Source organism: Ovis canadensis, chromosome 1 (assembly GCF_042477335.2).
Source record: "Ovis canadensis isolate MfBH-ARS-UI-01 breed Bighorn chromosome 1, ARS-UI_OviCan_v2, whole genome shotgun sequence".
Lineage (NCBI taxonomy): Eukaryota > Metazoa > Chordata > Mammalia > Artiodactyla > Bovidae > Ovis > Ovis canadensis.
In genome coordinates, this window is record NC_091245.1 from 85166178 (window position 1) to 85181985 (window position 15808).

Sequence of the window (15808 nt, forward strand, 5' to 3'; positions counted from 1 at the left end):
TACAATTTAGCAACTAAACAGCAACAACAAGCTGAATCTAAGTTCTCTGAGCATATTTATGGTAGGCTAGGCTAAGCTCAACCCACTCCAGTGTTCTTGCCTGGAGAATCCCAGGGACCGGGGAGCCTGGTGGGCTGCTGTCTATGGGGTCGCACAGAGTCGGACACGACTGAAGCAACTTAGCAGCAGCAGCAGCAGCAGGCTAAGCTCTGGAGAAGGCAATGGCACCCCACTCCAGTACTCTTGCCTGGAAAATCCCATGGATGGAGGAGCCTGGTGGGTTGCAGTCCATGGGGTTGCAAAGAGTCGGACATGACTGAGCGACTTCACTTTGACTTTTCACCTTCATGCATTGGAGAAGGAAATGGCAACCCACTCCAGTGTTCTTGCCAGGGGAATCCCAGAAATGGGGGAGCCTGGTGGGCTGCCGTCTATGGGGTCGCACAGAGTCGGACACGACTGAAGCGACTTAGCAGAAGCAGCAGCAGCAGGCTAAGCTCTGATGTAAGTTAGGTGTGTTACATGCATTTTGATCTTAATTTTCAGGTTACAGTGGGTTTATCAGGACATAGTTTGTTGTTGTTTAGTCACTAAGCCATGTCTGACCTTTTTGTGACCCCCATGGACTGTAGTCTGCCAGGCTCTTCTGTTCATGGGATTTCCTGGGCAAAGGTACTTGAGGACATAACCTCATTGTAAATTGCAGAAGATCCATACTGATTTGTTTATCAAAGTACAAATCTTAACGTCACCATTATGTGCATTAACTGACATGAATGAACTATATGTGATCTTATTGTAAGGTTTAAGGATCTTATCTGAATTGGGGTATATTGAAAATTTGCAGGTTAAATACAGTGCTGCATTGCATTAGGGAATTCACTAAAATGGATAAACAGAGTATACGTTTTCGCAATCTCTATTTACAAAGGTTTCTGATTTTGATCTACCATATCCAGATTACCCAAAATGCTGCCGTTTGCTCCTAACTGGTTCTTTCATCCAGCCCTTATTGCCATTTGCTTTGTTTGGTGCCTTTTTACCTCTAATTTGAACAAATGCACACGGTCTAAAGCAGAGTTTCTCAACCTTAGCACATGTGATGTTTTGGGCTGGATAGTTCCTTATTGTAGGTAGCTGTTTTGTACATTATAGGATGTTGGGCAGCATCCCTGGCCTCTGTTTCCTAAATGCCAGTAGCACACACCGCCAGTCTGTGACAGACAAAAATATCTCCTGACATTGTCAAATGTTCCTGGGGCAAAATTGCCTCAGTTGAGAACCTCTTGTCTAAGGCAGTATCCTGCGTTTTCTTCCTCAGTCTCACCTCTGTTCATGATGGTTGCCATTTTAATGGTTCTAAGCCTTGCTTCTATTATGTCTCTTCTATGCCCCTAAACTTCCAATGACTTTTTACCCTAGTATTCAGAACTTTATTATCCTCATCCCTGTCTTGTTTCATTTTTAAAAAACTGTTAATGCACGTGTTAACAAACTGCACCGACGGGATGAAAAGCTAATCAGCTCTGCTTCTCTCTTTTTTCATCCAAGAGGCAACTTTAAAACAATCTGTGCTTTACTTCCAGTAGCTTTCTCCAAAGCTCTAGATATAATCATAGTTTTATTTATTTGACTTATCAATTTTAGGCAATATCAATTGGTTCTGATTTAAAGTTGGTATTGTAGCTCAGTTATATAATTTGCCATTTTCCCTCCCTTCTTTCCATATTTTGACATTTAGGTAATTATTTATATTCATACATAGTTGGATTTTCCTGGTGGCTCAGTTGATAAAGAATACACTGCCAGTTCAGGAGACACAGGTTCAATCCCTGGATCGTGAAGATCCCCTGGAACAGGAAATGGCAAACCACTCCAGTATTCTTGCCTGGAAAATTCCGTGGATAGAGGAGCCTGGTGGGCTAAAGTCCATGGGGTTGCAAAGAGTTGGATATGACTGAGCATGCACACTCAATCACTCATGGTGTACTTTAAAAAATAATATATTATTGGTTAGTCAACTTTCAGAACCACAATTTTGTACCCTCTGAAGCTGAGTGGGACTGGAGACCTAGTTGGCAATGCAGACATTTTCATTCTGCCTTGCAAATATAAACAAGCTTCTGTGCTTTATTTTTAGGTTGACTGTTTAAGTTGAAAGCTGGTAAGCAAATTTTACATTATTATGATTATGCAAATATTTTCAATGCCAGGTCAAGTAGAGAGCTGTAATTTTATTTTCTTCTCCATAGGTCATGATCTGTGTGTCACTTGAAGGAGAATGATCTGTGTCATAGCAGATAAATTCTTTCTTTAACGCTCAATTATGAAAATCATACTGTGTTTTACTTTAATTCATAAGTGGCCTGTTTCTTTCTTATGAGTTTTTACTTGCCTCATTTCTTATGCTGCTGCTGCTCTTCAGTCTCTCAGTCATCTCCTACTTTTTCCTACTAACTTGGCCTCCTGAGTCTTCTTAAGTAAACTAAAGGAGTAGCTCCTATCTGGTAATGCTCACCTCTCAAGAGAGAGGAGCTGTGGTAGGACCAAATGTTGACACTTCATTGCTTATGTTATTTCCATTCACTTTCCAAGACAGTCATTTGTCCATACCTGACACCAATTGATCAGGAAACATTCCCTTGATGGCTCTTCCTCCTCCAGCTCCATGCTCCCCACACGGAAGAGTCCCAGCGAAGGTCCTTGAGTGATGGGCTGGATAAAGAGGGACAGTGAATAAGTAGGACCAACAATACACCCACACTCTGGAGAGATTTCAGAACTTTCGTTCTGTTCTCGGTGTTCTGAAAATTTATGATCTATCTGGATGGTTCTTTTATTCACCTGTTGTTCTGAGCACTTGGATTCTTCCAATTCAAAAGACTCATTCCCTTCTTGTGGGGAAAATTCCTCAATTATCTCTTTAGTGACTCCTCCTTCCTGTTTTCACTCATTCTTCCAGGAATTAAACCACATCAATTGCTTTTATATGTATCTTTTATCTTTTTAGAGCTTCCATGTTGGCCCAGATGTAAAGCGTCTGCCTGCAATGTGGGAGACCCAGGTTCAGTCCCTGGGTCAGGAAGATGCCCTGGAGAAGGAAATGGCAACCCACTCCAGTACTCTTGCCTGGAAAATCCCATGGACAGAAGAGCCTGGCAGGCTACAGTCCACGTGGTTGCAAAGTCGAACATGACTGAGCGACTTCACTTTCACGTTTCACTTTTTATTTTTAAAACATGTACTTTATTATTTTAGCTTTTTGTTCTGTGATATTTTTCCAGATGTTGATTTTAATTAATTTTTAAAAAAATATTGGCAATAACAAATTGTTTTGATTGCTTTTTGACTTTTTTTTAACTGAAAATATTCTGTTCTTGTTTTATGAATAAAAGCATCCTTGATATTCTCAGTAGATGAACTGGTGTTCTTTTCTGTTTCCTAAATTATCTTCATTTCTCTCAGGCCTTACTTACTTTTCTATTTGTTTATCTTGGTTTTCTTTTCAAGGTTTTCTGATTAGAAGCACTGTGAGGAAGTAAATCTAGTTTGGCTTTAGGAAGTAGCACCTCAGGCACTGACTGTCCCACAGGCAAGAATGCAAAGGCTCCACTTTGAGATTCCAGTATCCACACAGGAGCCTTATATTTGCCCAGTTAAACTTAAGGTTCTTTGTAATTCTTTCTACCTACACTCCAGAGAGTGCTTTACATTTTCCTGCTTAAAGACAAGAATACGGATTGATATATACCCTTGGTAATAATATAGGAATTATATTAAAATGTATACTTCTCTTTGAAGAGCCCATTAAGAAATGAAAATGTGTTTGCATTTCTATATGGTTGTGAATTTCACGAAGCTTGTGTTTTATACTGGTAATGAAGACTTAGTCAACCCTTTAACTTAGTAGGCATAATAATTAAGCTGGTCTGGTTTCTCTGTGCTCCTTCCCAATGTCAATGTGAATGTTACATGATTTGATGAAGGGCCTTGGAGCATAAGCTTTCAGTTTTTTTGAAATCTAAAATTAGTGGTAATGCATTTTACATCAAGAAACAGTAAACACATATAAATATGCATTAAACTAAAATATATACTATATGCAAAGCAATTTTATATTTCCCTTTATGTTTCAGTTTTAAAAATTCTGATCTAGACTTACAAAACTTGTTTTATGACTCACTAATCATTTCATAGTGTGCAAAACAGTGTTGTAGGATTAAAAACCAATCCTAAGAATTAAATGAAAATGTACTCTGGGTTTTCAGAGTATAAAATTCCTTTTCTGAAGTTATTTTCTTTATTTTTTAACATTTAACACTTTAACATCAGAATCTTATGTGTATTTAACATAACAGTTCTTAGCAACTTTGTTATCTGGGTATTTTCTCCAAAACTCAAACTTAGAGGAAAAAACCACAGAACTAAAATGCATGTTGTTCAGTTGCTCATTTGTGTCCAACTCTTTGTGACCCCATGGACTGCAGCATGCCAAACTTCCCTGTCTTTTACCATCTCTGGGAGCTCGTTCAAACTCATGCTTAAGTGAGCCGATCATTGCCTGGTATGACAATGGATATATTTGGTCATTGTCCTCATTAGGATATTGGGATATTGTATGGTCAATGCTGTGTATTTTTTATGGCATGAAATTTACAACATATTTCAAATAATTTTCATCAAAAAGGTTTTAGCATTGTTGCTTGGTTTTGGTTCATTTTTGTATTTTGAAGTCCCCCTAAAGATGGCTAGAAACAAATGGTCCACAGACCACACTGCAGATGCCCCTCCAGCAGGTGGCTGCTCAACTAATCATACTTGGATCAGATTAGTTGAGCACTCTATAAGATCGATTAAAATCTGGGACTGGCAGAGAAAGGGATCCAACAAAAAACATGAGGCAAGTATAGTTATGTCATACAGAAAAATAATTCTGTATTCAGAACTGGTTTCTTAGGAAAGTAGAGACACGGCAGCGAATTCTAAATCAAAAACTCGTTTCAGTGAAATAACCCATGACTGAAAAGTAACTGTGAGCCCACCCATGGTTAACATCAATTATGTGTTGAGTAAATGAGGGTTTGTTTTCAGTTGTAATTTGGGGAATTAATTAAGTTGCTAGGAAGTTGTATAAGGTACACAGTTTAAGTGGATTCTATTATACTTCTGAAATTAAGTATTGGTTAACTTGTGTGAAGAGCTTCCCTGGTGGCTCAGACAGAAAAGCATCTGCTTGCAATTCAGGAGACCCAGGTTCAATCCCTGGGTTGGGAATATCCCCTGGAGAAGGAAATGGCCACCCACTCCAATACTCTTGCCTGGAAAATCCCATGGACGGAGGAGGCTGGCAGGCTACAGTCCATGGGGTCACAAAGAGTCGGACACAACTGAGCGACTTCACTTTCACTTTAACTTGTGTGAAAGGGAAAGTAAAATACACCTAGGTAGTTTTTTCTTCTTTTTGCTTCACTGGCGGTTGGAAGAAAGATGACTTTTTAAAGTTTTCCAGAGCCCTTCCAAAAAGGGCTTGTTGAGGATTCATTTAAGGAATGGACACACAAATAATCACAGATGACGGTGGTGTCATACCACTTCATTAACTAGGTGAAGGAAAATAGCAACATTTTCATTTTAATGAGATGTCAGTTCCCTCCCTTGCCATACCATGCCTCTTAATGTCCTTGTCTACACTGACTTGGGGCTCCAAATCTCTGTCATTACTTTGCAATCCCTTTCTATAATTTCTTGTGACACAGGATGCTTAAATCCACAAGAAATGTGAGGTGAGGCAGAGAGAATCCTGCAGACTGACTTGCTATATGCAGAACATTCATTTGCATTATTCATTAAATAAGAGCACTGATTTGCATCTCATTCTGGTTGTCTCCTTAAGGTGAAAAAATACTGGAGAATTCTGCATGTTCTCCCAATTTTTATATTAATAAAAATTATTAGAGGAATTATGCTTGATCGCTGTCCTAGATTTTGTCCTGCATCATTTGTAGTTTTGCTTAAAAAAAAAAACTCACACCCTAAACACTCCTAAAATCTCCAAGCCAATATCCATTTTCCCTTTTCTGTTTAAAATACTTGAAGCTTTAACATTTGATGAAAGATCTGAATACATAAATATATTTTATTGAAATGCAAAATGAGACATTTATTTATGATCCATATCTTATGTTAGGAATGGGAAGGAGGTGGGGGTGGAAAAAAGTATAGGCACAAGTACATCTCCCTAAATCTCATTTTAGAGAAATTTCCTAGCAACAGAAACATGCCACAAATTAGAAGATACTGCTGGTAATAAATCCCTCCCATTTTGGTGGTCAAATCCATGTGATGAAATTTTGCTTTTTCTTTTCTCTTCAGAAGCAGTGACCAATTAAGACTATACTTTCAGGCAAGCTATAGCCCCATCATTATAAAAAACGTACTCATTGATGTTCTACTAAGTGAGTAGAGGTCTGTGTTGGTCTCGAGTTCTGGTAAGTACAAGAAAAATTTTTAAAAATCCTTCTTTTCTTGGTCTGTAGTCTCAGTTCCCCAAGGTCATGGTGAACTTCCCAGCACTTGCCAGTTCCTGTCACTGGTGTTGTAGGGCTTTATTTATGTCCTCTAGAAATTCTCTGGGATTCTGAGGAATGAAGCTGTACAGGAGGCTCTGATCTGCAGTCATGTGTTCAGTTTGAACCACTGGTGCATTGACAAAGGAAAAACAGGACATCCTGTGGATAGCAGCCCTCTTTATCCTTCTCAAGAGAAAAGGGAGCAGAAGAGTCAAAGATGATTCTTCTGCCTGCTGATTTGTTGCAGTTCGGTTGCCCCCGAATAAATGATGGTATTCTATTGAAGGCTGCATTGAATCTAGTGGTCATGGATCAATCACAGCATCCAAAATGAATAGAATACCTTTGTTATTAAGGTGACATTGTAACTGGAAACATGGTGTCTGGCAGGCTGGGATGGTTTGTCTCAAGTAGAGATTTTATGCAAATTGCACGTTGTTTCATCAACACAGGTAACAGAAGATTGAATCGATTCTTTTGCTCTACTTTTTTGTATCTCCCAAAGGCTTTAAGTTCACTCGTGGAAGGAGGACATCACAAACATTTATTATCCTTGTTCATGGGACACTCCCCCCCCCCCACAACTGCTGTTTATTCTTGTCTGGTTCCTGTGATTAATGCTGTGATGCAAAGCAATTACCTCTTTATGGCCAACTCTGGCCTACTGCAATGTTTAAGGGGTTTTGGCATCCCCTAAAGGAACACCATTTTTTAAATAGTTCTCATTTGCATCATACTGACTCTGGAATTCAATCCAAGATTTGATTTTTGGCCAATGACCAAAAAAGTCAGCAACCAGTTAGGTCAACTTCAAATTCTGTTTTTATTGCAAGAGTGGTTGTTTAAAGAAATTTTTTTTGCTTCGAGCATTCACTATTTTAAAATAATAAAGTTCATTTTCACTTATTTAATTAGGACCACATGGTGACCTTTCAAAGTAACAAATATTAATATTAAAAATTTGAGGTAGCTATGTTTAGTTGTATCAGTTTTGGGTGATTATACCATTTGGAGGACATTAGTCTTTTGTTTTCTTAAATGTCATAATGGGCTCATAATGCCCATGCTTTATATACAAAAAAAGTCGCTGCTGAGCTATTTCCATTATAGAAGTCTTATGGTGGTTTTGGAATCCTGAATGAACTGGAGATTACATGTGAATGTCTCATACACTTTCCAAAAATAGCATGGCATGGCCAAAAGACAGCTGTAATTTCCCATCTTCCTCACCTCTCCCCACCCCCACACCCCTGAAACTTACTGATCATCTCAGCAAGTGGTATTACCTTTCCCCATTTGACTAAGCCAAAATCTAGTAGTCTTCCTTGATCCCGTTTTACTCTCATCCTTATGATCGGATTACTATTGCTGTATAACAAACTACCTCAAAACTCAGTGGCACAAAGTGAAGAAGTATCTGTATGGGAAAGATATTGTAGTACCCATCTTTGGTAAATGCTATCAACCCCTGTTCACCTCTGTCCACAACTATTCACATCCTTTCTACATGCAAAAAAACACCAGATACCTCCCTCAAAATTCCCAAAGTCTCATCTTATTGCTTGAAGTCTGTGCTGTTGTCATCCAGATCAGATCCAAGTGCCAAGGAGGATCTGTGGGTGTGGTTCTTCTAGCATGTTTCTCCTCAATCTCTGAAGAGCTTTGGGTAAAAGATTCCAATTAACTTTCTCTCTTTCTCCCATATGACCAACAGGCAATGGGGGTCAAGCATAGGATAACCACTACAAGCATTCCCATTTAAAAAGGTGGGGGTGCAGAGAATGAGAGGCACACAAGCTGTCACCATTCGATGATGGTTCTGAAATTCAGTTGGGCACATCTTGTTTTCTTGATAGGAGCTCATATCTGTCTAAGCAGTTGTTTTCTCTAGCTGTAAAATCTACCTTTCCTCCTGTTCGGCTTCACTCCCTGTGTTGTTATTCTGTCTTTTCCATAAGAAATAACCCACATTTGCAGCTGACTAGGCCTTGCTAGTCGTAAAGAACCCAGCTGCCAATGCAGGAGACAGGGGATATGGATTCATTGCTGGGTCAGAAAGATCCCCTGAGGAGGACATGGCAACCCACTCCGGTTGGAGAATCCCATGGACAGAGGAGCCTAGTGGGCTACAGTCCATAGGGTCGCAAAGAATCGGACACGACTGAGGTGTCTTAGCATGCAAGTTTTCTCTTACTGCTTCTTGCCCAAAGTAGGTCATGGGTCCAAAGACCCTACCCCCTTCATTTTATTATGTATCTCCAGCCCTTTAGGTCCAAGGTGATGCAGTTATCTTGAATGCTTTTGGGCTTCCTGTATATCAAACCTCATTAGACAAAAGACCCCCCCTGAAATCTCTTCAGTATCTGTAGGACAAAACCCTGAAGAGTCTGGGTGCCCATTGTTTAAAAAGGCATGCCCTGGGGCCGGGGCGGAGGCCGTGGGGCTGGGGCTGGGGCGGGGGCGGGTGTTGGGGGGGGTCCAGGCAGCGGCCACGAGGAGGCGGTTTAGCGAGTCCTCTGGGCGGAGAGTTCTCCTCTCTCCCCTGCCGCGGAGGCCATGAGGGCGCCGGGACGCGAGCTGCGTAACATCGCGATGGCTGCCCAAGGAGAACCCCAAGTTCAGTTCAAACTTGTTTTGATTGGTGATGGTGGTACTGGAAAAACAACTTTCGTGAAGCATCATCTGACTGGTGAATTTGAGAAGAAGTATGTAGCTACCTTGGGTCTTGAGGTCCATCCTCTTGGGTTCCATACCAACAGAGGACCTATTAAGTTCAATGTATGGGATACAGCTGATCAGGAGAAATTTGGTGGACTGAGAGATGGTTATTATATACAAGCTCAGTGTGCCATTATAATGTTTGACGTAACATCAAGAGTTACTTACAAGAATGTGCCTAACTGGCATAGAGATCTGGTACGAGTGTGTGAGAACATCCCAATTGTGTTGTGTGGCAACAAAGTGGATATTAAGGACAGAAAGGTTAAGGCAAAGTCAATTGTCTTCCACTGAAAGAAGAATCTTTAGTAGTATGACATTTCTGCCAAAAGTAACTGCAACTTTGAAAAGCCCTTCCTCTGGCTTGCTAGAAAACTGATTGGAGACCCTAACTTGGAGTTTGTCGCCATGCCTGCTCTTGCCCGGCCAGAGGTGGTCATGGACCCAGCCTTGGCAGCACAGTACCAGCACGATTTAGAGGTTGCTCAGACAACTGCTCTCCTGGATGAAGATGATGACCTGTGAGAAAGTGAAGCTGGGGCCCAGCGTCAGAAGTCTAGTTTTATAGGCAACTGTCCTGTGATGTCAGTGGTGCAGCGTGTTTGCCACTTTATTATATAGCTAAGCAGAACATGTGCTTAATCTTTGGATGCTGAAGGAGATGGATGGGCTTTGGAGTGAATGCGGCAGTTTAAAAAAAAATACCTTCATTTTTTGGACCTGCATATTTAGGTGTTTTGGAACACAGTTGTTTCCTCCTTGAGTTTCAAATATAAGACTGCTATAGTCACATGACAATATTGAGAGGTGGAATCTTGTTTGTTACTGTCATTCCCATTCCTTTTCGTTTAGAATCAGAATAAAGTTGTATTTCAAATTAAAAAACAAATAAATAAAAAGGCATGCCCTTAAATCCAGAAGGCCTTGTTTGTATTTGAAAGGTTTATGAGGTACCATCTTAAATCTTTCTGAAGTTTTAATGAAAGATTTTACAGTCGCTGTCTTTTCTTCATTCTAATATTGGAGACATTTTCCTAACAAGCTAGGATTTGATCTTTGCATTGAAGCCCTATCTCACTTTGAGATCTTCTGTGGAGAAATACTGAATGAACAATTTTTTTAAAAAGCCCAGAAAGACCTTTTATATTTCTGTTCAAGTTTACTTAAAAGCTAAATGGTTCCTTTTTCTTTATATCTACCTCTCTTACACATGGCTAAAAGAAACAGATTAGCACTTTTAGTATTCTAAGAAATGTCCTTAGCCAAATCTGCCAGTTTATTAAGCATATTTTTTATTTTCTATGTAAATGCAGCTATAGGGTTGCCAAGCTTTCTGCCACTGTATAGCAAAGGCCAGTTTTTTCTCTCTTTTTTCTTAGCTTCCAATAACAGTTTCTTCCTTTCCATCCAAGCTTTCACTGAAGTCTCCTTAAAGGCCTTTCTAGCTTTCACTGACTGTCTTCACTGGATTTACTGGGTTTCACTTACCTTCATCACCTGTCTTTTTAAGGTCCTTCGAGCTTTTTCCCACAGTCCAATTCCAAAGCCAGTGCCACGTGTTTTAGGCTTTTGATATGTCTGAACTCCATTCTGGTACTATATTTCTATTTTACTTGCTATTTTTGCATAAGCAACCGCCTCATGATTTAGTAGCACAAATTATCTTTTTATTATGTGTGCAGATTCTGTGGATCAGGGATTTAGACAAAGTATGATAAAGATGGCTTGTTTCTGTTCTAAAACTTCTAGGATCTGAGTTGGTAGAACTCAGCAGCTAGGGGGGTTAATTTGATAGCTGGAGCCAGAATTATCTCAAGACGTCTTCATTTGTGTGTCTGGCAGTTGATGCTGACTATCAGTAGTCCAACCTCAGCTTAGATGTTTGGTGAAGTACCTTCATGTGGCCTCTCTGTGTGGCCTGGGCTTTCTCATTGTGTGATGGGCTCAGAGTAGCTGAATTTACTACATTGAAGCTCGGACGATTCAAGTGTCATAGCATACAAAGTGTGTATTTGTTTCCTGTTGCTGCTGTAACAATATGCCCAAACTGGGTGGCTGAAAACAGAAATTCATTATCTCACAGTTCTGGAGCCTGGAAGTCTGAAATAAAGGTGTTGGCACGGCCATACTGCTTCCGAAGGCTCTAGGAAGGCTTCTGGAGGTTGTCAACAGTCTTTCACATTCCCTGTCTTTCAGCTGCATCCCTCTAATTTCTGCCTCTGTTTTCACATGGCCTACTTTCCTCTGTATCTGTATGTCCTCTGCTCTTTTTATAAGGACGTGAGTTATACTGAAATTAGGGTCCACTCCGATCTACCATGTCCTTAATTTGACTAATTGCAGCTACAGAGCCCCTATTTCTAAACAAGGCCACTTTCTGACGTTTCGTGGGACACTGTTTAACCCAGTAGAAGTTGGAAACTGCACTGTCTCTATAACTTAGCCTTGGAAGGCTAAGTAGGATCGTTTGCACTGTGCTTCGTTTGGTTGCAGCAGTCACAATCAGGCCCTGGTTTAACAGGAGCAAAGTTAGATTCTACTTATTGATGGAGGACTTTCAGGGTCACAGTGTAGAAGAATTTGTGCTATAAAATATTTTTGTGTTCATCCTTGAAAAATGCAGTCTGCCACACCCTTATCCAGTTCGTGACCAAATTCTATTGATTCTGCCTCCAAAATATATCTCACATCTGTTCCCTTACTTTCTTTACCACCCACTCATGCAAATAATTTCTCATCTGAATTATTGCATTAAACTCTTATCCGATCTTTCTGTACCCACTTTCGCCTCTTCTAACCTATTTACCACCACGCTGCAAGAAAAGAGGTATTAAAACTATAAATTTGCTCATATCACTCTGTTTAAATCTCTTTGGAGGCTTCCAATTGCTTGTATGGGCTTCCCTGGTGGCTCAGATGGTAAAGAATCTGACTATAATGCAGGAGACCAGAATTCAATCCCTGGCTTGGGAAGATCCCCTGGAGAAGGGAATAGCAGCCCACTCCAGCATTCTTGCCTGGAGAATTCCATGGACAGAGGAGCCTGATGAGCTGTAGTCCATGGAGTTGCAAAGAGTGGGACACGACTGAGCGACTACCACACATCCGTACAATTGCATGTACAATACAATGTAGATGACTCCCAAAAGCTGAAGAGGCCTTGCAAAATCTGTCTTTCCAGCTGTCTCGATGAAAAGGCATGCCACCTTTTTCTTCATGTACTTGTCTCTAGTCACTCAGGCCTTTGATAGCTCTTGGGTCAACCCAATCATATTTGCATCTTAAAGACTTTGCACTTATACTTTCTTCTGCCTGGAAATCTCTTTCTTTGGTTCATTGGGCTCACATTTGACATATTCTATGTTTCATATTAAATGCTTTAAAACTTTAATAATAATGATAATAATGATTATAGCTAATATTCTTTTGAGTTAGCTTAAAACATTTTTCAGACCTTAGAGCTAATCATTGTATCTGGATTATTTTTAAAAATCTCCAGTGAAAGAGGTTCTATTATCATTCTAATTTTATAGGTAATTATATGATGCTCCCAGTCGTACTACCTTGTGCTGTATAATACATACCATGTACTAGAGTTCAGAATTATACTTCAAGATTGTCTTACTGCAGATACAGCCCTTTCAACCACTAGACCCTGCTGCCTCTACAGGAAACCTCATTCTGTACTTTATTCTTAGTCATAACACTTATTTCTTTTCTTCATTTTATTGATCACTCTCTGTAGTTTAAAATATATATATATATATATACACACACATATATATGTATATATTTATTTATTGCTTATCTTTCCAACTAGTATTAAGTAATTTTTGTTATTCATAGCTCTGTCTTACCACCCACAAAGTACATGGCACATGGTAAATAATTAGTATTTTATGAATAAATGTAGTGGCATTTTGATAAATATTTAACCACCAGTTTGGGGTGGGGTTGGGGACTGATTGTAGCTTTTTTGAATTTCCATACTCTCACCTCAGAACTTATTTCAAGCTGCAAAGAATTTAACAACTGACTCACAAGATTCCTGAAAATTAAGTTCGAGCATAGCAGTCATTCTGGATGAACGAATGAATGATTGATGTAAAGAACAGAATTGCTCACTTTCAGTCACTGGTTTTCAAGGGGACAGGGGATGTTCTCTCTATAAGCTCTTGTGGTTTTAGTTCTGAAAAGATCAAACACATTGGTGAGGGTTCAGAGCATAGTTCCTGTTAGAGCTGCAGAAGGGCAATGAAGAGTTAACATAGCATCTGAAATACTGAATATCTCCACAACAATGTAGTGAGAAACGCTGAGACCAGATACTGTCATTTCTTCATCTTTTTTTCACTGCCTCAGGTGTTGGCAAGGACATGTATGATTCAGAAGCAAGGACAGGATGACTTTGTTTTATCCTTTACAGGAAAAGGATAGCTGGGGTTGGAGTAGGAAGGAGTGAATAGAAAGGAGAAGGGGGAGGGGAGCCATTAATATTTCACGTTAGGTGTAAAAATGTTCAGTTGCAGCTTTGGCTAGGGAGAGAAATTTCCTTGAAAATATTTGTTGGAGTTTTATGCTAAATGATTGTACAGAAGACTGATTTATGATTGGTCCAATTATTTACCTCTGTATGTAATATGGAGTGACATAGGCATTCGTTTTTAAATCACTATATGCCACTCAACATTGCTGCCAACATTTTATTTGACAGTTAATTATAAAAATACTGCGTGAATTTTTTGATCAGCAGTCTCATGCTGGTTAGAATGTAGCAATAGTTGTGAATGAATGTGTTGCATTTGGTGGGTCTGTATTTATCACATTAGGTATGAAAGTCTTGGCATCATGTTGGCTGACTACAGCATGGTAAGAGAAGATGCTGAGATGCTTAGGTGTCTCAGTCATGGACAGCATATAATACGCCTCTTATTTAACTGACAAGTCTACACACTTCAGTCCCATATCTTTCGGTCCCTTCACACTTTGCATAAGTAATATCTCCTATTATGCACATTCACTCAGGGGTTTTGAATGAATAAATTCTACTCTCCTTGCCAGCTCCAGGATCTAGAGTTTTAAAAGTGCATGTGTAATTAATTTTGATTTAGAATTTTGAGTAAATATCATGAGAAATGCTTTTCTCTTTGTTAATTTCCAGGTGTGAGTCTAAAGAAAACAGCAACTGTTTTTCTTAAAATCACATGAATAATATTGGAGCAAGACTGTCTCAGTTGGAGACAAAAACATTATATTTGTGTCTCATGGTAATCTATCCAAGGGTTAATGGACCCAGAACCCTCTGGACAGTTCACGAATCCACATAACAGGCTAGATTTCTGCATTAGGATTCCTGACTTAGCTAAAAAATGTGAAAAATCAGATGCAGCCAAAGAGTTCCCTATTGATTACAAATGTGAGGATCAAGAGTAAGTTATTCCATCTAAGGCAGCATTTATTTAAATTTAAAATAGTCCTTCTTGGTAATCTCATTTTGGTTAGTAGCATATAAATCAATGACATTTTTAAGAGTATTAATTCCATTACATTTGAGGGGCTTCCTGTGACAGAATAGGCATTGATATCCAGTCATATTTTGGGGTGTCTAATTGTGCTCATCTCCTCCTACGAGAATTCCAAAATTGCAACTCACTACTGAACAGCCGTCGACAGGAGAATGTTGGAACCCACCACACAAAGATATCCCACATCCAAGGGAAAGGAGAAGCCCCAAGGAGACAATAGGAGGGGTGAAATTGCATTTAGAATCAAACTCCATACCTGCCAGAGATGCTTAGAGGGCTCAGACAAAACCTTGTGTGCACCAGGACCCAGAGACCCCAGAGAACCTGAGCCAGACCTGCCTTTGAGTGTTTGTCTCCTGTGGAGGCATGGGTCAACAGTGGCCTAACATGGGGTCAGGGGCTCTGGCTGCAGCAGACCTGGATCACGCCCGCATTGCAGGCGGATTCTTTACCAACTGAGCCGCACGGGAAGCCCTAAGCACACATTTATTTCCGTACACATCACTTCCAGCTGTACCAAACTGCTTGAAGTGGTCAGTGGATCATGCATTACGTTATTTGTGCTTTTGCACACACTTCTTCCTCTACCCAGAACTCCTGTCGTGTTAACCAACTCCTGTCATTCTTCAGAACTCAGCCTGGAAGTCATAGCTCAGAGACGGTTAGTCCCCTTACTCTGTACCTCTACCCACAGCTGATGGTTTGGTACACTACTGTACACTGAACTTCTCCAAGGCAGTAACCAAGCATTCTTTGATGATTATGTGAAGTGGCCGCCAGTGCAAGGAATTCTCTCACTTGAAATCTTTCCCCCTATTTTCAGCATTCCTTAATTAATTATAGTAAACCACACATACCTAAGGAGGATACTTTCCAAGATGCCCAGTGGAAGCCTGAAACCAGAGGTAGTACCAAACCCTCACATATATTGTTTTTTCTGATACATACATACCTGTGATAAAGTTTAATTTATAAATTAGGTGTAATAACAAAGAA

General features: G+C 39.9%; 1 protein-coding gene and 1 pseudogene across 7 annotated transcripts in view; both read left to right on the top strand.

The window, feature by feature from the left end:
• The window catches only part of NTNG1 (netrin G1), a 371518-nt gene that overhangs the window by 38297 nt on the left and 317413 nt on the right, over positions 1-15808 (top strand). The gene's annotated exons all lie outside the window — the stretch shown is intronic.
• Positions 9162-10186, top strand: LOC138429423 (GTP-binding nuclear protein Ran-like; annotated as a pseudogene).